This window comes from Somniosus microcephalus, chromosome 1, assembly GCF_052327205.1.
Source record: "Somniosus microcephalus isolate GS21.2 chromosome 1, FLI_Smic_1.0, whole genome shotgun sequence".
NCBI classification, from domain to species: domain Eukaryota; kingdom Metazoa; phylum Chordata; class Chondrichthyes; order Squaliformes; family Somniosidae; genus Somniosus; species Somniosus microcephalus.
Genome location: NC_140987.1, coordinates 271,426,154 through 271,448,323, shown reverse-complemented (window position 1 = coordinate 271,448,323; position 22,170 = coordinate 271,426,154).

Sequence of the window (22,170 nt, the reverse complement as noted above, 5' to 3'; positions counted from 1 at the left end):
AACTGCTGGAGCTGTTAGAACAGAAGGGTTTCAAAGTGAATCCCAAGAAGGCGCAGATCGGCCAGCGGGAGGTGAAATTCCTCGGTCTGACCATGCGCGCTGGAGAAAGGGCCTTAGATAGGGCTGGGGAAGGAGAATCCTGGGACCCCTGTCGGGCAGGCCCAGAAGCCGCCGTCCAGGACAAGGGAGGCACACAGGGGGTAGTTTTGGCCCCGGACCCAAGGCGGGTCCGGATTCAAGACCCCGTCTGAAAAACCATCCCGGTGAGAAAAGAGAAAAGACAGCCCCTGGAGGGTCCGCTCGGGGCAGCGAGCGAGCCCTCAACACAGGTTTTAAAACAGGCCGCTGGTTACATCAACCAGTGCAAACTGTTTCAGCCTGAAAGGGGAAACAGCCAGTTGGGGTAAGGTCTGAGGATAAAGATCCTCAGCCTGCAGCACGAGCAAGTTCACAGACCACACAGGCAGGCGCTGTGGCTTGCTTGAAGGGAGGGGCCATCCAGCCCATCGATTGGGTCACGCCCCCACTCTTCTGGGATCCAGACAAGAGGGAGGGACTTGAGGGTGAAAACCCCGCCCCTAATCCAGGTGTAGAGAGGGAGGGACCTGAGGTCGAAAACCCTGCCCCGGACCCAGCAATGGGACCTGGAGGGCGGAGACTCTCAGCTCGCAGCAGCAGGCTGCGAAAGGTTACCGACCCCCAGTCCAGGTTTGGGAGGGGTCAAGCCTGGGGGAGCAGCGGTTCGGGTAAAAGGCCCAGCGGCCAAGAAAGCCCCACCCACCAAAGCCCCCAGAAAGTCCCCAAGGACGCCCCAGCCGAGAAAGCCATGGTCACCAGCCCTCCAGTTCCCAAGGGCCGCCCCTCGAGCCAGGGAGAGGCCCCAGGACAGAGGTCCTCAGCCAGCAGCCTCGGGCTGCGAGGGACCAATAGTGACGGACGGTGCAGTCACGCCGGGGGTAGCGGCGAGTCGCAGTCCGACCAGGGATTAGTCTGGCCGCCCGGGGACGGGCGGCGGGTGTATATAGTATAGTTTAAGTTTAAGTTTAAGTCGGTGTAATTGTTTAGCTTAAGTTTGGGTGTTTAGCTTAGGTTAAATAAGGTGATGGGTAGTTTGAATAAGAAATCTGCCGAGAATGTATATATTTGGGTCGAGGTCGCGGGACCCGACCATGCCTCACCAAGCCACAGAATCTCTTTGGGGCCTGGCTGCATGTTTTTACATCTTTTTGCAGAAAGATGTTCGGGATGGACTGGATCATGGTCCTATTCGCCCTGATCGGGATGAGCGAGGAGAGGAGGGGAGACGTCCAAGACTCCCACATCTATTGGTGTTCGGGAGACAAGGCACCCCTGGCGATCGATGGGAGTGGCGAACAGGATGCGGAGGAGACCGCTGTCTGCTTCCACAAGGGAAGGTGGCCAGGATGGTTGGGGTCCAATTGATCTCAGTAGTCCAGCCAAACCGGATTCATGTACGGGGAAGCCTCCCTCCTGTGCCCCCGAGTGCGAGTCGTTTCCATGAGGGTCAGCATCATCGTTGGAAAGCGAATATGCTTAACATGCAAAGGACACATTCCACTGGACCGATGGTGGTGGCTCCGTAAGTTGAGCAAGGACATGAGGAACACCGAAGTCGAATGGGAGCGCCTGGGGAATAACACCCATCGGACAATTACCGGGACTCATGGAGGACTGAGTGTGTGCTGGGAACCGGACCAAGGGATTTACATCTGTATGTGGGGGTCAGAGACGGTCTGCCCCGCAGGCATGTCCATTGTTTTCCACCGGCAGTGGCAAGACGCCGGGGAGGGGATAAGGTGGGAGACCAGCCTGGAGGCGTGCGCAGCCCCATTCTCCCTGATCCCGGTCAATGCCACTGAGCTGGTAACCCGCCCCTGTAAGCCCCCGCCCACTGCGCAGGCGGCGAGGTTATCCAGGGAAGATTGCCCCACCACCACCAAGGGACCAGGGAATGGATTGGTACCGATCAGATGCTGTACCAGCGGGTACACTACGCGGTAGCCTCCGTGATTTTATATCTCCCCGAGGTACATTTACCGGAGTGGTGCCCCAAAGAAACAGAGCAGTATACCAGGCCCTATTAAAGGACATGTACAATAAATTTTACGAGTTCGATTTTGCCCACATGGACAAGACCGAACTCTACACCGCACGCCGGGAATTTTTGGGCAACCCAGGAAGACAAAGAAGGCGAGTTTGGAATGATGTTTTTACTGCGTTTAATACTAGGTCCTCTGTCATCAACAGCTTGGATGACATAGAGCTGCAGACCCAGATAAACGGTTTAAAAACACAGTTAAAAGGGATATTACTGGATGAGAATAAGGTAGTGGGCTCGGATTTGCATGAGGACCAGGCCATGACGGTCCATTTGAAAGAGATCATAGCCGAGTTGGAAAAGCACACAAAGACAGTTAAGGCTCTCATAAGGGAGGACAGAAATGCTTCTGACCAAGCTGCGCAGAATGAGGCGTGTGTGTTATACGGGGCGTGGTTACTGGGCGAGGGCCGCAGTAACCTCGCAGCCCTCCACCCTTTCGAGAACACATTGAGCCCGTGCCAACTCTGGCTAGCCTCCGAAGCCTATCCAGTCCCCTGGATTGTGGGCGGTCCAACCACACAATCATGGGAGTAGTAGTTAGGATGCTGGTCATGAGTAGGACAGCCCAACCCGTCCTGGTATACAGGGTAGAGAACATTGGAGTCATTCAGGGGACTGCACACATTCGGTTCACAGCGGTCCCGCCTTACGTCATTAAGTGGGAGCACGTTATGACAGGTACTGACCTCTCAGGGTGCCGGAGCCGGGGAGCACAAATAATCCTGTGTCCCCAGCACTTGAATGCCTTCTCAAGACCGCAGTGTGGGTTCAGAGCTGCTGACGCGAAGCCTATAAATTGCACCATGGAGGCAATGGCACAAGGCCATGTTCCTCCGCAGGTAGCATATATAGGGGGTGGGACATACTGTGTCACCACCGGTGCGACCCACTACCAGCACGGACAGCACAGCTGGTGCCCGGTTAGTGACAGCAGTTTCTGTTTTAAACCCAAGGCAGAAGTTTGAGTGGCCCAGGAGCGAATCGTCCCCATCCCTGAACCCTCCAATGTTCACCTCACTGTGAAGGAGAATTTTACGAACTTGCAGAAGTACGTAGCGCACTTTGGCTATGAAATTCCCCCTCTCCCTGCACATTTGACCAAAATTCTAAAACATTTCTACACTCTCGAGCAGAAAACAGTAGAGATAGGGACTAAGATATTGGATATTGTGACTCCACCCTGGTGGAACCTCTTCAATAATATAGAGGTCCCTTCGTGGATCAGGCTGGCCTCCCACATTCTCGTGGTTTGCCAGTTAGGAATAGTGCGGTATTCAGTTTGCATCCAGTGCAAGGGAAAAGGTCGGTGGTCAGAATTCCGAAACCAGAGCTTTTGGAAAGAACATTATATAAAGGTGGGGGAAGATGCGCTGGTTTAAGTTTTTCCCTGTATTTCGACTAAAGAATTGTGGTTTCTTTCTGTTTGTTATTTTCAATTAAAGGTTTTTCTTTTTCTGTTTTCTTTTGCGATGCGGTCTAATAAAGATATGTGTACCAAGTGGTGCAGGGGTGTAGGACCCCCTCCATGCTTGGATGTGTGTGTAAAGCCTGTAATTTTGCTCTTGTATGCTGATGTACAGTACATTTTCGCGGAATGGGAAGTGCATGTGTCATGGGTATATTAGATAGATAATTACAGTGGAAGGCTGACAATGGAGGGTCAGAAAAGTTTTGCTCACTTTGGAAAAATATGATACTTCAAGCAAGTTTTAGTATCACAGGGGGGAGTGTAAGATTTGCAAAATTTGGGCATTTCCCCGAAGGTTATTATCGATAAAAGGGACCCTGTGTGGACATTTCTTTGAAAGTAAAAAGGGTGCCCAAAATGGCATCCGTGCCTCGTGGCAGAAAGCCTGCGGGTCTCCAAAATGGATTCTGCAACCAGGCTGTGTGAGGTAAATTGAAACCAAGGCTGCAGGTTTCCTGTGAACAGCATTTTGTGATTTGGGACCCAGACAAACTGTGAATTATGTATTAGGCCAAATCAGAGACAGATCTGAATTCAATGAGGCCTACAGTTAAAGCCATCAACAGTCTGCATACATAATCGGAAACAGATTAAACACATCCATCGAGGGTGGACAGGCCCATCAAGGACTTTCAGGACAATACGAGCCCATTATCGGGCCGGTAGAAGCAATTACCGGCCATCTATAAACCCGTCAGTATAGATTGCTACCATTATTTTAACTAGCCCACCAAAAGTAAAACAAAGAACTAACCTGATAGGCAGATAAGGTTTTTCGATGAAGATATAATTGAAGGCCCCCAGGTAGCAAGGGGTAGTCGTAGTTGTTGGACGAAGAAGAAGAAGACTGCTGCTCGACTGCTGTCAGTATCACCGCTCACCGGTCCTTCGGCCCCTCGCCCTTGTGGCTGCCGCCCTTCCCCCCCATCCCGCGCTTACCCACTGGCCTTTGCCTGTGCCCTCTCCAACTCCATCTAGACTCGCCCCGACACCGGGTCGGGCGAACACGGGCAATTCAAGCCAGGCGAAGCGGGATGCGATGAGGGGAGGAAGAGGAAGACCACCCGGGGAAGGCCAACTGAGGGTAGGCTTTGAATTATCGGGCCTTCAGCCTCAGCCGACCTTCGAGTATCTTCAGGCAAACTCAAACTGTCGGCGAAGAAACATCCCTGCAAAGTAAAGTACCCAAGCAGAGACTGTAACTTTGGGGTACTCGAACCTGGACAACGCCCTTGCAGCACCCGGAGCCCACGTGACGACGGCAGGCTCCAGAGAGCACCAAGAGCGAACCCCGAAGCAAACCGCTGTTTTGAGTCTAGCAAACCCCTTTTTATTGGTGAGCATGAATTCTGACCCCTCATAGATTAATCTAGTTAGGTATAGGGGGCGGGATAAGGATAAGGGGATTGTTAAGATAGTTGTGTTCCCTCGATGTGCCGTGTGTTCCCCATTCCCTGTATAAGAATAGTATTATTTTGACTCTCTTGTAATTTTTGCCTATAGAAGTGTACATGAATGATTTTCCATAAGATTGTATCAAGTTTTCCTCTCCAATAAAATCTTGGTTTTGTTTGCATCCAACCACCTGTCTACTCGAGTCTTCTCTGTATCGCTGCCTGTATCTAAGTCCGGTGTTTAGAACCCAGGGGGCGAGCGATTCGAACCGCTCAAGGAAGGTATTCAGAGGCAAAGCTGACTGACCCGAACACACCTGTGCAAAACCCCCTACACCTTCTATTCCTTTCTCCCTCATGTGCTTATCCCGCTTCCCCTTAATTCCATCTATGTTATTCGCCTCAACTATTCCCTGTGGTAGCAAATTCCAAATTCTCCTCACTCTCTGGGTAAAGAAGTTGCTCCTGAATTCTTTATTGGATTTATTAGTGACAGTCTTCTATTGATGACCCCTAGTTTTGGACTCCCCCACAAGTGGAAACATCTTCTCTACATCTACCCTATCGAACCCTTTCAGAAATTTAAAGACTTTGATTAGGTCCCCCCTCATCGTTGTATGAAATAACTCACTGGGCCCTACATCACCAGGAGGTGTAGTATTAACCAAATAAAGTGAATTTACAGTTTTTAAAGATTCTCGCTCTATTTTTGACAAGACAGGATTGTGGAGCTTGCACCTACATTATGAACAAGTCATTGAACAGCAATCTTAATGTCAGGGCTCCAGTTTTGTATGGCCACTGAGACAGTACCAAATGGATAAAGATGAAGAAAATGAGAGAGGGAGGGAGTACTGGGAACAGGAGAGTATTCTGATTCTCAAGGCATGTGATAAAGTATCGCATATTAGACTTATTAGCAAAATTGATGCCCATGGATTAAAGGGGCAGTTAAAAGAGGGAAACATTTGCAGGAATATGGGGAAAGGGCAGGGAATGGGACTAATTGGATAGCTCTTTCAAAGAGTTGCACAGGCATGATGGGCCGAATGGCCCCCTTCTGTGCTGCATCATGGCGAGAGACTGGGAAATGTTGGTATTCAGAGCGACCTAGGTGTCCATGTACATGAATCACAGAAAGTTAACATGTAGGTACAGCAATAAATTAGGAAAGCACGTGGTATGTTAGCCTTTATTACAAAGGGATTAGTGTGTAAGAGTAAAGAAGTCTTACTTCAATTATATAGGGCCTTGGTGAGACCAAACCTGGAGTACTGTGTACAGTTTTGGTCTCCTTACCTAAGGAAGGATATACTTGCCTTAGAGGAAGTGCAATGTAGGTTTATTAGACTGATTCCTGGGATGAGCGATTGTCCTATGAGGAGATATTGAGTAGACTAGGCCTATATTCTCTAGAGTTTAGAAGTTTAGAAGAATGAGAAGTGATCCCATTAGAACATATAAAATTCTTAAGGGGCTTGACAGGGTAGATGCAGGAAGGACGTTTCCCCTGGCTGGGGAGTCTAGAACTAGGGGTCACAGTCTCAGAATAAGGGGTCGGACGTTTAGGACTGAGGTGAAGAGAAATTTCTTACACTCAAAGCGTTGTGAATCTTTGGAATTCTCTACCTCAGAGGGCTGTGGATGCTCAGTCATTGAATATACTCAAGACAGACTTCAACAGATTTTTTGGATGTTAAGGGAATTAAGGGATATGGGGATAGTGTGGGAAGGTGGAGTTGAGGCAGAAGATCAGCCATGATCTTATTGAATGGCAGAGCAGGCTCGAAGGGCCAAATGACCTACTCCTGCTCCTATTTCTTATGTTCTTATATTATCATTCTATGATTCTTTGAAATGTTGGCAGCAAAACATTTTGGGTCAATGGCTCACAAGAGGGAGTGAACATCAGTGGCATATGTTTTTCTCTCCCAGTATTGGCAAATGCACTGTAATTTGTAGAAAGCTTATACAGACTCTGCCAGCAATGCTGACTAAACACAAACTGGGAGTGCTGATAAAACCCTACTGATGCAATATGGTCACACACAGCTGATTCCCGATAATAAAAAGTTCAATTTAACAAAGAAAATAATTGCAATTGTCAGGAATTTCCCATCTGTTCTTATTAAATACATATGGATTAAAAAAAAAAGATGCTTCCAACCAGATGATTACAGAAAAACCTCTCACTCAGATAGCCCTAGGTCCTTCATCATAATCTATGAAATGGAAGAGAGGAGTGATTGTTTCATTTTTAGGACTGTAGCCAGATTGGAATTAATAGAATAATAATGCCCATAGATGGAACAACCTTGTTCTTAAGAAGGACACAATTTTGTCAGTGTTGCAATTGGAAGCGTTAGACTTCAACACAGTTCCACTCAGCTTCCAGCATTTGTAAACTGAGTAATCCAAGCTGTGCTCATATCTTTCATCACCATTTACAATGTGCCCAACATCATCATACGCTTCGAGGTCTGAGGTAAAATCTTCCAACTTTGCAAATCCCTAGCTGCATTACTTCTGCAATTACAAGAATGCCATGCTCATTTTAATCTCATTTGGAGTGCTGGCTGATCTATTTTGGTTCAGATATGTCTTTGGTTTCCTATATAGTTCAAAGCAATTGCTTTGCCAATAGAATTCCTTGTACAATCCAACTCTTGGGACTGCAACAATCAAAGTTGCCCTGAAGTAATTTTTTATGGAGATTTGCCTGTCTGTAGGTGTTATATTTTTTCATACACTTATTTTGAATGGGCCTTTTGGGATTCCTATCCATCTGGTGTGAGCCTTAGATTTTTCATTTAAACCGTGCAACTAATGGCTGTGATTGATAAAAAAAAACAATTAGACAAGAGTCTATGTTGAAGACTGAGATCTATGTTTGCCACTCAGCTCCTGTAAAATAAATCAATCACTACCAAAGTGGGCAAATATGAGACTGAGGCCGGAATTTTCCCCTAAAAACGCAGGTGGGTTTGGAGTGTGGGGGCAGTTAAAGTGTTAAAATTGGGATTCCCGACCTGATCCCGCCTCCAACCCACCCACTTCCTGTTTTAACGGAGGCGGGTTGGAGAAGCAGGTGACTAACCCGCTCCCGGGGGCAGAACATCATGAGGCTGGCGGCCTCTATTTTCACCTCCATTTTGAATTTAACTGTCTGCAGACAAGTTTCACACAACTCGTGAAACCCGGCAGTTAAGCCGAGGCGGTGACTGCTGGATCCAGGAGGTAAGTGGCTTTTCACCTACATCCTGGATCCAGTGTCCCTACTGAACCCATCCCCCGTGATCAGAGACCCCACCCACGAGGCCTCCGACCTCCTCTGCACTGTATGCTGGACACCCCTGATCTAGACTCATAGGGCGAGACTTGACATCCTGCTCAGACTGGGTGGAAAGCCAGCAGAGTGGTCTACCCGCTCACCCCAAAGCCTGTGTCGGGAGGCCCAAACTACTTTTGCTTTTGGGCCTTATTTGAATGCCTCCGGCGATCTGTGGTTCCCATATGAGGGCACTGCTGCAGATTGAAGGCAGTGCATTGGCTGAGGAAACTGGCATGTTATGCTGGGGATGGGGCGGGGCAGGGGGGTTGGTGGAATCAATCTCGCAGGATGTCCACCCCGAGCCAGCAGCACACTCACTTCCATCAGAATTCTTCCCCAAAACATTTCTGGGCCGTTTCCTGAGCACCCCACCCCATCCCCAGCAGTCGCTTTAAAGACCCCTGGTTAGGCTGCTCGACACCTGGTACAAATGCACGCCATACATTCCACCCATTTGTACCTAAGCCCTATAACTGGCGTAGGACCACAATTTAAGCCACCTTTTGCCTGAAACAGGCAGGCGTGCTACTTTCGGAAACATTGGGCTTAATTTTAAAATCCAAAAATGGGTGGGTTGGGGTGGGATCAGATGTTAACATTTTTAAAATCTGAATCTCGACCCTAATCCGCCTCCAACCCATTGATTTTTGGGTTTAACTGAGGTGGGAAAAGGGGCGGGCAGCTGAACAGCTCCCAGGAGGTGGGTTGGCAATTTAAATATTTTAGTGAGGCTAGCAGCCTCTGCTTTAACCTGCTTTGCAGGTTTTACAATGGCCAGCCAGGTTTCCCAGGCCTCGGGAAACCTGGCAGCTGAAGGGAGGTGAGGACAGCTTTGGGCAGAAGAGAAGTGCTTTTACAGCACAGCTTGAGGGCCGAGAGGAACAGGAGCCCCTGAAGCTCACCCCACAGTACAAAGACCCTCCGGGATCAAAACCGGGGTCGGGGATCGGACCCCCCCCCCGGGGTTGGGATCAGACCCCCTCCGTGGGCTAGGAGATTGAACCTACCTGGTCCTGCGGCCTGCTCCAGAGTCCTCCCCGCCCGACTGGAAGCCAAACCTGTCAATCAGGCTGAGGAACCTGTCATGTAAAAAGACGTACATTGTATAGTTAAAACGCCACAGCATGCAGGTTCTGGGTTTCCTGTCCAAAACTCTGCTCCCCCCCCCCCACCTGCCTACATAACCCACCCCTGTTAATATCCAAGCCATTGTTTACCTCTTACTCTGAAACTTCTCTGAAACCTTCTCCTGACAGTTACAGTATAAAGAGTACTTGAAAAGCACACTTCTGGACTGGGGAAATTAATTTCTCAATGGGTATCTCCCTATCTCTCTGATTTGAAGTGGAGCTGGATATGGATGCAGAAGAAGCTAGATTGGGAGCTTTTCAGAAGGCTATGCTTCCCCCTTCCCCTGCTACAGACTATTGGGCAGTTATGCTAACTGCTGACCGAAGACCTGCCACCCAGTTCCACCAGGAGAATATAATGTCTGTAGCAGAGAAAGTGACCACTGCCTTGAATTTGTTTTGCCACTAAGTCCTTCCAGGCAGCCTCGGATGAATCACATTTATTAGACGGCCGCGCACTATTGCATAAAGAAAGTCACTTCTGCTTTATTTAGACATGGAACTAATTGAAAGCCCCATACAGTTACCCCTCAATTTCATTAAAAGCTCTTATTCAATAGCATGTGATGTCAATCACCTTATCATGTGCATAAATGCCCACACCTCGGAAGCTGTTGTGAAACTTGTATCATGCATCAATTCACCAACTAGCATGAATGACTCAGAACATGTATCGAGATAATTGATTCATGATCAGAAATGCCAAACCTCCAGTACTGAAGGAGTGCTGCACTGTTGGAGGTGCCGTCTTTTGGATGAGACGTTAAACCGAGGCCCCGTTGGTTCTCTCAGGTGGACGTAAAGATCCCATGATGCTTTTTTGGAGAAGTGCAAGGGAGTTCACCCCGGTCTCCTGGCCAATATTTATCCCTCAACCAACACCTAAAAACAAATGTCATTTATCACATTGCTGTTTGTGGAACCTTGCTGTGCTCAAATTGGCTGTCACATTTCCTACATTACAAGAGCGACTACTCTTCAAGAGTACTTCATTGGCTGTAAAGCTTTTTTTTGGCATCCTGAGGTCATCAAAGGCACATTAAAAATGCAAGTTCTTTCTTACTGCCTTAAAAGAGTGGAGAGAGGAATATATGCATTGGGGTTCATATGTGAATCTCACCGGTTGGACAATATGCCCATAGTTGTTATCTAGCTTTAATGTAAGGGGGAAGGGAGGTACAATGGACATACAGAGTCAGTTGCTGTGTTAATAGATTTTGTGTCAGATCCCTATCATACTCGGAGAATTGAAAACGCCTTGTAAGCAATAGGATGCATTGCCGACAAATTTACTAATCTATCCTTTAACCATGGACTTAATGCTTTGACACTAAGGTTTCTGACCCCTGTCACACTGCAATTTTAAACACCTCCATTAATTCAAACTGAAAGCTGGCAGGAAGGTTCCAAGGGTATTACAGATTCGGCTGTGTCGGCATTTCTTGGGTCATTGCTTACCAACAATGTCAAGAAACCACTTAGGTTGTAATTTCCTTCAAACCTATCCAGCAAAGGTGAATGGGAATAAGCACATCAACTCGAAAGAACTTTGGGATGGTGGTGGGTGAGGGGGGTGGGGGGTGGTGGGGGGGGGTGGGGGGGGGGGTTGGGGGGTGTTCGGGTGGGCGAGGCGGGGAGGGTAGCTGAACATCTTCTATATATTTTGTGTAAAACTGATTTTTAATAAATTTCAAATTTGGTAAACTGGTACAGAGTGGTTTCTAGTTCATGAAATCAACAAATAAAATGCTGGAAATATTCAGCAGGTCAGATGCTGTGGAGAGAGAAACAGAGTTAACATTTCAGGTCAATGACCTTTCGTCAGAACTGGAAAAAGTTAGAGATGTAACAGGTTTTAAGCAAGTGCAGGGGCAGGGAAAGGGGGGAGGGAGGAAAGAACAGAATGGAAGGTCTGTGATAGGCAGGAGAGATTAAATGACAAAAGGGATGATGGTGCAAGGCAAAAAAGGATGGTAATGGGACAAGTAAAGAAACAAATGATAGGCCTAGAAGGAGTGTAAATGGGAATGGCAGAATCATCAATAGCTGCCATCTGAAAAAATAGGTGCAGAGGTTATAGTCTGAAATTGTTGAACTCGATGTTGAGTCCAGAAGGCTGTAAAGTGCCTAATCGAAAGATGAGGTGCTGTTCCTTGAGCTTACGCTGAGCTTCATTGGAACAGTGTAAGAGGCCGAGGACGGAGAGGTCAGAGTGGGAGTGGAGCAGAGAATTAAAGTGGCAAGCGACCGGAAGCTCAGGGTCACGCTTGCAGACTCACCCAGTCTTCGTTTGGTCTCCCCAATGTAGAGAAGACCTCATCATGAGCAGCGAATACAGTTCTAGTTCATGATTTTGGTTCACAAATCAATCAATTAATACTAAACTAATGAATTATTCTACTACAATATCCTTGCACAATGTTGAATATTTGAATATGCTCAGTATACCAAAGGCGACATGAGGAAAAACATTTTTACTCAGTGAGTGGTTAGGATCTGGAATGCACTGCCTGAAAGGATGGTGGAGGCAGACCCAATCACGGCTTTTAAAAGGGAGTTGGATAAGTACCTGAGGGGAAAAATATTTGCAGGGTTACGGGGAAAGGGCAGGGGAGTGGGACTAGCTGAAGTGCTCTTGCAGAGAACCGGCACAGGCTCGACAGGCCGAATGGCCTCCTTCTGTGCTGTAACCATTCTATATCATCACCAACATCATCGGCTGACTATCATCTGAGCTCCTTCAGACCACCTTTATAAGGCAGGGATTTGAACCCTGGCGTTGTGTTTCGGACTGTCCATGGTCACTCCTTCAGTGACTTGGTATGCACTTTAGTGGTGTCACCACTTGCAGGTTATGGATGCCATTGGCTAATTCAAGGAGGAACCCATTCGCCTTTTGATGGCATTTACTCCATCAATGGTCCGAAGCCACTGGCACTTTCTGGAGATGCCCAGGTTACTTAACCACTGCCTGGCACTTGGTGTTGACCAGTCAGAGGTTGCCCTGTCTACTGTAGTTATGGTAGCGGGTTATAATGCTTGACCTGACATCTCTATAATTGCACTGACTTTAAAATAAAGATAATTTAACACTAGAGGTATCAGTCATGGCTCAAGGGTTGCTCTCTTGTCTCTGAGTCAGAAGGTTGTGGGTTCAAGTTCCACTCCAGAGGGTTGAGCACATTATCTAGGCTGACACCCCAGTGGAGTGCTGCACTTTCGGAGGTGCCATCTTTTGGATGGGACGCTCAAACCCATCTGCCCTCTCAGGCGGACATAAAAGGTCGCACGGCACTATTTTCGAAGAAGAGCAGGGGAGTTCTCCCTGGTGTCCTGGCCAATATTTATCCCTTAGCCAATATCACTAAAACAGATTGGGCCAGACATTTCGATTCCCACCGAATCTTATGCCTGATTTTACCAGCATGAGAGTTTAAAAAAATAACTTTTTTTCACTCATTTATAATTTTAAAATACTTTTATGAAAGGTAAGTTTAGTTTTAGACCTGTAAAAAACTTTAATTATTTTTTTCAAAAAATTACATTTTTGTTTAAAATATTTAATTTAATGTAATTTTAACTAATTTTAAATACGTAATTTAAAAAATGTATTTAATGTTTAACTGTTTTTTAAGTGATCTGCTTTCATACTTTTGACAAATCAGTGTGGAGATACCTGTCAAAAGTGTGCAGGGGTATTCCCTTCTTTGATTGGTACCCCATGGCCCACGTGATTCCAGGGATGCTTGCGAACCGCCTGCACCCCTGGGATACCTGGGCCTCTGCGCATTACGTAGAGCAGAGGCCCAGGATCAGATGTCTTGGGACCTACGGAGCCAGCAGGTAAGTGCGTAGATTTTTCCCAATCGGAGGCATCCGCCCGCAGGAAGCCTCCGATCGGAAATTCAGGCCCATTATCCGGTCATTATTGATGTTTCGGGGACCTTGCTGTGCATAAGTTGTCTGCCACATTTCCTACATTACAACAGTGGCTACACTTCAAAAGTACTTCATTGGCTGTAAAACGCTTTGGGGCGTCCTGAGGTCATGAAAGGCACTGTATAAATGCAAATTCTACTTACTTCCCTTAATATGCATTTCATGGATTTATCTTCACTCTATATTGCTATTTTTCTCTGCACTCACAACAAACATTGAGGGTGACGTGACAGCTGGCAGTTTTAAAGGTTTTATTTGGGAATGCTGCAGTAGATCCTTCTAACACACTTGGGCCTTTACAATCCAGGCTGCCTGCCAAGCAATTCTTAAGGGAATTTATGCAAATCCTGAACTATATCACAAGGCTGATCTAACACCCTATCAGTGCATGCATTGCACAGATTTATCCTCTGGAGAAATGCTTTTGCTAGGATAATAACCTACATTATCTGTATTATTAATCTATAAGGGCAACTGCTATCACCCACCACTCATTGTGAAAAGCTCGGGAAGAAAAGACACAGTAAATCAAAATGTGACAATCATTGGGGAAATTCAACACTCCAGAGGGAGACCAGTGACAACTGGAAAGAAGGGGTAATCATGTTACAGCAGTGATCAGTGACTATTTCTCAACAGACAACGTGAACAGAAAACTAGAGCAGATACTGTATTACATTTCTGAATCATATGAACGCTTATGTTTTAATGCCTTAACGCTCAACATTAAAAAAGCAGACAAATTTGCAAGAACATTGGGATCTAGTAAAGCTTGTAAGGAATATTAATCAAAGGGCACCAGACAACCCCTTCCAATTAACCTCGCATCAAAGAACCATCTGGAAGTTCACTTTCCCCCATCTGGGCAAGTATTTGATGGTTAAAATTGCTTGCTGAATCATCTTGTATCAACCAGTCTATAGTACATTAACGTTTACACTACCAACCTCCTATTAGGACACATATGGGGTAATCTTAGCTTAACTCGTTGGGCGAGAATTGCTGGTACATGTAACTCGGCTAATTCGGCTTCTGAAAAGTGTCCATGTTTAGCTCATTAAACAGAGAGCAAAAAAAGTGATTGACATCATTAAAGAGAGAATGAGAGAGAGAGATACAGATTTCACTTACCAACAGTCAGTTTGTTCGAGTGACCAGTTTCAAGACCTTGGGACTGAAACTAGGAGTCCTACAAATTTCAGTCCCACGGTCAACAAGGACATTGCAACCTACGCGAAAGGATGTTGATGTACGTATGTTGTAGAGAAATGTAAACTTGTGTGCATATGAATCGGCCAAAGGATTGTGCATTGACCAGAGACTACCATATAAGGCAAGGTCATTCCAGTTTGATAAGGAGAAAACAGTGTATAAAAAAAGAAGCTTTTGTGTTAAGTTTAGAAAAGAGAAACATACAAGGATGAATGCATGCCTGCATTCAAATCTGCTGACAAAACTCTGCTTGTTAATTGTGTTATACCTTGAAGAAATTAACATTAAAAAACTCTCTAAGCGGAGTATAAAGTAGAAAAAATAAAGTGATTATATCCTGAAGACTGAATTCATTACTACTCAAATGAACAATGGTACATGTTCAAAACAACAGGAATCCCATGGAATTGGGTGGAATGCCAGTTTTTCACCCTGTCCGATATTGCACTCCATTGCCCCAATGTTCCCTTCATTGGAAAGTAAAATTGAGTGGAGTGTAAAACTCGTCAGTTTCCCAATGGGCGGATTTGGTTAAAATTGACCTCATGAGGTAGAGTGACCAAATTAACATCTTGCCAAGTCATCAAACAGAATATCAAATGATAAAATCATCCTGAGGTCTCCACCATCACAGAAGCCAGTCTTCAGCCAATTCGATTCACTCCACGTCATATCAAAAAATGGCTGAGCGCACTGGATACAGCAAAGGCTATGGGCCCTGACAATATCCTGGCTATCGTGCTGAAGACTTGTGCTCCAGAACTAGCCGCACCTCTAGCCAAGCTGTTCCAGTACAGCTACAACACTAGCATCTATCCGACAATGTGGAAAACTGCCTAGGTATATCCTGTCCACAAAAAGCAGGACAAACCCAATCCGGCCAATTACCGCCCCATCAGTCTACTCTCAATCATCAGCAAAGTGATGGAAGTTATCATCGACAGTGCTATCAAGCGGCACTTACTCACCAATAACCTGCTCACTGATGCCCACTTTGGATTCTGCCAGGACCACTCCACTCCAGACCTCATTACAGTCTTGGTCCAAACATGGATAAAGGAGCTGAATTCCAGAGGTGAGGTGAGAGTGACTGCCCTTGACATCAAGGCAGCATTTGACCAAGTGTGGCATCAAGGAGCCCTAGTAAAACTGAAGTCAATGAGAATCGGGGGGAGGGGGGGAATGCTCCACTGCAGTCATACCTAGCACAAAGGAAGGTAGTAGTAGTGGTTGAACGTCAATCATCACAGCCCCAGGACATTGCTGCAGGAGTCCCTCAGGGCAGTGTCCTAGGCCCAACCATCTTCAGCTGCTTCATCAATTACCTTCCCTCCAACATAAGGTCAGATATGGTGATGTTCGCTGATGACTGCACAGTGTTCAGCACCTTTCACAACTCCTCAGATAATGAAGCAGTCTATGCCCGCATGCAACAAGACCTGGACGACATTCAGGCTTGGGCTGATAAGTGGCAGGTAACATTTGCACTACAGAAGTGCCAGGCAATGATTATCTCCAACAAGCGAGAGTCTAACCACTTCCCCTTGACATTCAACGGCATTACCATTGCCGAATCCCCCACCATCAACATCCTGGGGGTCACCATTGACCAGAAACTTAACTGGACCAGCCACATAAATACTGTGGCAACAAGAGCAAGTTAGAGGCTAGGTATTCTGTGGCGAGTGTCTCACCTCCTGACTCCCCAAGCCTTTCCACCATCTACAAGGCACAAGGCAGGAGTGTGATGGAATACTCTCCACTTGCCTGGATGAGTGCCACTCCAACAACACTCAAGAATCTCGACATCATCCAGGACAAAGCAGCCTGCTTGATTGGCACCCCATCCACCACCTTAAACATTCACTCCCCCCACCACCAGCGTACTGTGGCTGCAGTGTGTACCATCTACAAGATGCACTGCAGCAACTCACCAAGGTTTCTTCGGCAACACCTCCCAAATCCGCAACCTCCTCCACCTAGAAGGACAAGGGCAGAAGGTGCATGGGAACACCACCACCTCCAAGTTCCCCTCCAAGTCACACACCATCCTGACTTGGGATTATATCGCCGTTCCTTCATCGTCGCTGGGTCAAAATCCTGGAACTCCCTCCCCAACAGCACTGTGGGAGTACCTTCACCACACGGACCGCAGCAGTTCAAGAAGGCGGCTCACCACCACCTTCTCAAGGGCAATTAGGGATGGGCAATAAATGCTGGCCTTGCCAGCGATGCCCACATCCCACAAACAAATTTTAAAAAAATCACAAACTAACATTTATTTATTAGCACACTTAGGATGCCACAATTAATAACATCTTAATGCTAAGCAGTAAAGATACATGATGTACCAAGACAGATTTCATTATCCAATGGTATAAATAACTGAGGTTACAAATGCAGTTTGAGTATATCAAAGTATCGACTTGTTATAAGTTGATATATTAATTGATAGATTTATAGGTCCTGAAGTTGCAAAAGTAGCTCCATTTATCATGGGCTTCACTTAGTTGATATCATGCTCAATGTCTAACATTAACATAAAAGCAGCAAAGTTAGTTTAGATTCTGTATATAGCTGACAATTTAACAACCTTGATTAATGAGTCGATTGGACATATTAGGAATTGAGTTTACTGTGGGCTAGATTGCAGCTGTCACACGGATTTCAGGAGCTCACATGACCTTGTCCTTCTGAACCAGGGCAGGAGATTTAGTTGTCTTATCACTGTTTGTGATACTTGGGCTTGTTTCCAGAACATTGGAGTGCTGAATCTCAGTCTGTCATCATAGTCGTCCTTCCTCCTTCTGTTCTCTTGGTATAACTAACCTTGCCCCTGTCAGAGACATTGCGGGTAATTTGAACCCCCCAGGGTGGATGGGGGAGGGGGCGGGTGGGGTGGGGTTCAAAATTAAGAAACGGGAAACTTGGCCCCAACTTCCAATTTTAAAGGAGGCGGGTCGGGAGCCAGGTGACCTATCTGCTCTCAGGCGGCGGGTCGGTCAGTAAAATATTTTGAGGAGGCTGCGTATCTACATTTTAACTAAAGTTATATTTTTAGCTTCTGAATGCGAGGATTCCCGGGTCTCGGGACACCCAACAAATAACAGGAGGCTAGAAGGGCCGGATCCATGAGGTGAGTGCCTTCATTGCACTGCTTGTGGGCCAGGAGGAGCAGAATTGACCGCTCCCCCGCCCAGGCCTACCAAGCTTACCTTTTAAACACCCTGGGATCGGCCCCAGATGTTTGATCCTTTCCCTCATGTTGTGCGATTTCCTTTCCCCCCCCCAGATGTCCAATTCCCCCCACAGTCACAGTCACGTGCTAGACTGAATCCTCTGCCTTTTTCTGGCTGATGGAGTTCTTCAACTTCACAATTGTTCTGTAACCTTTCTCTCTCGTCCTTTCTTGACCTTTTCCTTCTTAATCTTTCTCACCGTGACACAACTGGTGTATTGTGTTATAAACACTGCCTTTTATACATTTGATTCACAAAGCAAATTCCTTGGCTTTATTTTTAACTAAGCTCTGATACCTCTTGTGACCAAAACCACAAGCTGATGCACATCCAGCACTTACAATGAACAAATTCTTAATTGCTCAGGAAAAGAGGCTGCAAAACTCTTTATTCTGCTCAGCCCCAAATACACGTGGGAAGATACCTCAAATAGGAGTCTGTTTTTTCTGGGCCATTTGTGGAGATTCTTCATTGCAATAGGAAATCTAATCACAACAGGAGGTCAGGGCAAGCTAAAGGCTGATCACCCTCACGGCCATCAGGAAATAATACTTCATTCACTCTTGACAAGCCTGGGTGTATATTTTGGTACCAGTCACTAATAAAAAAGACCTCTTAAATAGGAGTAGGAGTCGGCCATTCGGCCCCTCGAGCCTGCTCCGCCATTCAATAATATCATGGCTGATCTTCTACCTCATCTCCACTTTCCTGCACTATCCCCATATCCCTTGATTCCCTTAATATTCAAAAATCTATCGATCTCTGTCTTAAATATACTCAACGACTGAGCCTCCACAGCACTCTGGGGTAAAGAATTCCAAAGATTCACCACCCTCTGAGTGAAGAAATTTCTCCTCATCTCAGTTCTAAATGGCCGACCCCTTATATTCACACAGCTTATCATTTCAAAGACTTTGGGCCTGAAAGTCTGGGAGTTCTAATGTGGCACAAGTGTGGTGGAGCGGGTCTCCCCTCCACCCATACTAATGGCTGCTGCTGACCCTCTCCCATACTGCGCAAGGGTCATTAGCACAACTGAATCGGGCGGCCCACATCTGTAAGGGCACATCAAAGTCGCCCAATCTGATCTTCTGGAAACATAGAAACATAGAAGATAGGAGCAGGAGTAGGCCATTCGGCCCCTCGAGCCTGCTCCGCCATTCAATGCGATCATGGCTGATCATCCAATTTCAGTACCCGGTCCCTGCTTTCTCCCCATACTCCTTGATCCCTTTAGCCTTTAGAAATATATCCAACTCCTTCTTGAATATATTTAATGAATTGGCCTCTACTGCCTTCTGTGGTAGAGAATTCCACAGGTTCACCACTCTCTGGGTGAAGAAATTCCTCCTCATTTCTGTCCTAAATGGCCTATCCCTTATCCTTAGACTGTGACCCCTGGTTCTGGACTCCCCGACCATCGGGAACATCCTTCCTGCATCTAGTCTGTCCAGTCCTGTCAGAATTTTATAAGTTTCAATAAGATCCCCACTCCACTTTTGTCTGATAGCTACTGAAGTTGAGGTGGAGCTGCAGCATTGACTTGAGAGGAGGCTGGTCTTCTCAGCCATTTCTCATCAGTATCCCTGTTGGTCAATATTGCAGCATGATTACAAGGAAGTGGAACCAAGCCACAGTTCACTAGGTGCGCAAGCTTGATCCTGCATGATCGCTTCAGACATCTTTGCAGTAGACGTCATGGCTCTGTATCTGCCTCATTGTGATGATCTAAACCTGTGAAGACAATTCCTCACGCTTATTGCCAAACTGGTTGCTCGGTACAGCCCCCACCACTTCAAACATACATGTTTAAAACAGGCAGTTGCTTATATCAGCTAAAATGTGGTAACCATTAGCCATTTGCTTTAACGTTAATGTCAAAGTGCTCCATTTATTTCGGCAGAAAGAGCTGTGCTTACGCATTAGTTCGCACCCCATTAAGGTGCACTGAATGCAAGAACAAAGGTAAGTAATTAACACTAAAATAAAAACAGAAAATGCTGGAAATACTCAGCAGGTCAGGGAGCATCTGTGGAGAGAGAAACAGAGTTAACGTTTCAGGTCGATGACCTTTTGTCAGAACTGGAAAAAATTGGAGATGTAACAGGTTTTAAGCAAGTGCAGAGGCAGGGAAAGGGGGGGCAGGGGAGGAAAGAACAAAAACAAAGGTCTGTGATAGGATGGAAGGCAGGAGAGATTAAATGACAAAAGGGATGATTGTACAAAGAAAAAGGAGATGCTAATGAAAGGTCATCGACCTGAAACGTTAACTCTGTTTCTCTCTCCACAGCTGCTACCTGACCTGCTGAGTGTTTCCAGCATTTTCTGTTTTTATTTCAGATTTCCAGCATCACTGCTTTTCTTGATATATATTAATGACTTGGGCTTGGGTGTAGAGGGCACAATTTCAAAATTTGCAGATGACACAGAACTTGGAAGTATAGTGAACAGAGAGGAGGAGAGTGATAGACTTCAAGAGGACATAGACAGGCAGGTGGAAAGGGTGGACACGTGGCAGATGAAATTTAACGTAGAAAAGTGAAAAGTGATACATTTTGGTAGGAAGAACGAGGAGAGGAAATATAAACTAAAGGGTACAATTCTAAAAGGGGTGCATGAACAGAGAGACTTAGGGGTATATGTGCACAATTCTTTGAAGGTGGCAGGGCAAGTTGAGAAAGTGGTTAAAAAACATACGGGATCCTGGGCTTCATAAATAGAGGCCTAGAGTACAAAAGCAAGGAAGTTACGATGAACCTTTATAAAACACTGGTTCGGCCTCAACTGGAGTATTGTGTCCAATTCTGAGCACCACACTTTAGGAAGGATGTGAAGGCCTTAGAGAGGGTGCAGAAAAGATTTACAAGAATGATTCCAGGGATGAGGGACTTCAGTATTGGATAAGTACCTGAAGGAAAAAAAATTGCAGGGCTACGGGGGAAATGGCTGGGGAGTGGCACTAGCTGAAGTGCTCTTGCAGAGAGCCAGCACAGGCTCGACGGGCCGAATGACCTCCTTGTGTGCTATAACCATTCTATAATTCTATGATTCTGGTCAAATTATGCCACTTCACATAGCTCCAGACATATTAGCAAGAGAGTGAATGCTGGTGGGGGTGGAGTCTTGTCTCTGTGTGAACATAAGACTGTTTGTAAGCAGAAAGACAGAGAATGCTGAGGTTTCTGAATTATGATAACACCCAAAGTCAAGAGATGGCCCATATGTAGATAAGGAACATGGTTGCATTTAGACCCCCATAGATAAAGACTGAATAACATTGGAAACTGCCTTGTTGGCACTGTGCAAGGCTGCAAGTGAATTGGTACTCAGATAATGGTGTCTTGCGCATTCCTGAGAGAGACTAATTGAGATAACAGGTTTAGGGAGTCATAGTATGTGGTACAGCTCATCTGAAGTTAGTTAACGTAAAGATAGAGCATGCTCCCTCCAAAAGTTAGAATTCTCAGGAAGGCCGGAAGTTCACAGCTGAACAGGCAGCTTACGGAAGCTGTTGAAGAAACCACTTGGGCCTGAATCACACGGAAGTTATTGTTGAAGGACTAACAACCCTTTGTTAGGACAGTAAGTACAGAAAGCAATCTGCTAACATGGGCACTGGTTTGAACTTTGGACACTCTGTGCTTGTTTTTTCCATGACATGTGTGCTTTCTTTTCTCTCTCTCCTTGACTTTATCTTCAATGTAGACGAATTAATAGTGGCAGCCGATGTGTAGACAAGGATGCACTAGGAAGCTGGCCTTCAAACTAGGCTGCTGCTACAAACCACGCATGTGCCCATACTGAGTTTTAGCATCCAAGAATCATGGGCTGAATTTTAATGGGGAAGGCAGGTTGAGAGCGAGGGGCTCCAGGAGAAGAGGTTTCCCACAGGACCTGCCAAATTTAACAGCAGGGCCTGATTGCATAGGAATCCTCTGTTTCCCACCCGCAGCCAGTCAGATTGAGAGTCTGGCTGGCTCCAGGCGGGTAGGCCTGCAGCACTCGGCCCCAGAGAGGGGGCAGGGTGTGATTGTATGGGGGCCAAGGGACGGCTGGAGGAGTGAGGGAGGGGGAGGGCGTTGGATGAAGATCGGTGGCCGGGGTGGGGCAGCCAAAGAAGAGGGGGTTGTCAGAAGAAGATCGGGACCAGGGTGTGTCCGGAGGAGCAGGAGGCAGGGATGTTGGTAGAAAATTGGGGGCTGGGGGTGGCGGGGGGGGAGGGGTGGCAGGCGGCCATAGGAACAGTGGAGGTGGTCACTGAAGATCATGGGCTGGGAGCACTACGGAGCGAGGGGGTGGGGGAGGGGCGGCAAAGGGGGTTCTGAAGGATTGGAG